The 1944-nt window shown below is 47.3% G+C and overlaps 1 non-coding gene across 1 annotated transcript; it reads left to right on the forward strand.

Moving 5' to 3' along the window:
- Nucleotides 1-587: 587 nt before the first annotated feature.
- On the forward strand, nucleotides 588-678 carry trnap-agg (transfer RNA proline (anticodon AGG)). Its single transcript is given in 2 exon segments — nucleotides 588-623; nucleotides 643-678. It is a non-coding gene; the product is annotated as a tRNA-Pro (tRNA).
- The last annotated feature ends 1266 nt before the right edge of the window (nucleotides 679-1944 follow it).

Here is a 1944-nt window from a genome sequence, read left to right on the forward strand (position 1 = left end):
ACCATCTCCACCTCGGCCCTGTTGATGCTGACAGGGGTGTGTACAGTACTTTCCTTCCTGAAGTCAATGACCAGCTCTTTAGTTTTGCTGGCATTGAGGGAGAAATTGTTGTTGCCACACCACTCCACTCAGTTCTCTATCTCCCGCCTGCATTCTGACTCGTCGTTATTCGAGGTCCGGCCCACTATGGTCGTATCGTCAGCAAACTTGTAGATGGAGTTGGAACCAAGTTTTGCCACACAGTCGTGTGTGTACAGGGTGTAGAGTAGGGGCCTAAGTATGCAGCTTTGCGGAGGCCCGGTGTTGAGGACTATTGTGGAGGAGGTGTTGTTGTTCATTCTTACTGATTGTGGTCTGTTGGTCAGAAAATCGAGAATCCAGTTGCAGAGTGGGGAGCCAAGTCCTAGGTTTTGGAGCTTTGATATGAGCTTGGCTGGGATTATGGTGTTGAAGGCGGAGCTGTCGTCAATAAATAGGAGTCTGATGTAGGAGTCCTTGTTTTCGAGATGCTCCAGCACAATTGAGCTGAGACTATAAGCTTCGGGAGGCAATGATAAGCTAGTTTGAGTGAGTCGCAAGTGTGATTTGGCTCGTTGGTCTAGGGGTATGATTCTCGCTTAGGGGCTACCATTTGGGATAAAATGCGAGAGGTCCCGGGTTCAAATCCCGGACGAGCCCTGTTGTTGTTTTTTTTAAATCACGACGATCATTGAATGAAGTCGGGAGCAGGTTTGCGCCCCAGAGAATATATCAGTGCTGATCACGTGAAGAAACGAACACATCATTTAAAGACCGTTTCACCATGGTGTAGGACTCTGAATGTATCCTCAAACATGTAAAACAAACGAACACTTGTGCATCCAGGTAGTTGGCTGAATGCAATGGTTGTATGTAACCCGGATAAATCTTTGGTTTATTTGCTGAACAAGAATCTTTCAATCTCTGCCTTAAAAATAATCAATGTCCCGCTTCCGCCGCCTTCTGAGGCAGAGTTCCAAAGTCGCACAACTCTCTACGAGGGAGACATTTCCCCATCTACGTCCGAAAAGGGTGACATCCGTTTTTTTCACTCCCACAAGCAGTGACATCCTTTCCACGTCCACCTTGTCAAGACCATTCAAAATCTGATGTACTTCAATCAAATCAACTGTCAGTCTTCACATCTCCACTGGAAACAAGTGCAGTCTCTCGAACCTTTCCTCAATAGCAAACCCGCTCAAAGAACAACAAAGAACAGAGACAAGTACAGCACTGGAACAGGCCCTTCGGCCCGTCAAGCCCGTGCCGACCATGCTGCCTGACCAATGACGAATCTAAAATGTTTTACACTTCCTGGGTCCGTATCCCTCGATTCCCATCCTATTCATGTATTTGTCAAGATGCCGCTTAAATGTCACTATCGTCGTTGCTTCCATCACGTTCTCCAGCAGCGAGTTCCAGGCACCCACTACCCTCTCTGTAAAAAAACTTGCCTTGTACATCTCCTCTAAACCTTGCCCCTCGCACCTTAAACCTATGTAATTGACTAGTAATTGACACCTCTACCCTGGGGAAAAGCCACTGTCTATCCACTCTGTCTATGCCCCTCATAATTTTGTAGACCTCTATCAAGTCGCCCCTCAACGTCCGTCATTCCAGTGAGAACAAACCGAGTTTATTCAACCGATCCTCATAGCTAATGCCCTCCATAACAGGCAACATCCTGGTAAATCTCTTCTGCACCCTCTCTAAAGCATCCACATCCTTCTGGTAGTGTGGCGACCAGAATTGAACACGATACTCCAAGTGTGGCCTAACTAAGGTTCTAGACATCTGCAACATGACTTGCCAATCTTGTACTCAATTCCCTGGCCAATGAAGGCAAGCATGCCGTAGCCGTCTTGGCTACCTTCTCCACCTGTGTTGCCCCTTTCAGTGACCTGTGGACCTGTAGACATAGATCTC

This window comes from Scyliorhinus torazame, chromosome 24 (assembly GCF_047496885.1).
Source record: "Scyliorhinus torazame isolate Kashiwa2021f chromosome 24, sScyTor2.1, whole genome shotgun sequence".
Classification (NCBI taxonomy): domain Eukaryota; kingdom Metazoa; phylum Chordata; class Chondrichthyes; order Carcharhiniformes; family Scyliorhinidae; genus Scyliorhinus; species Scyliorhinus torazame.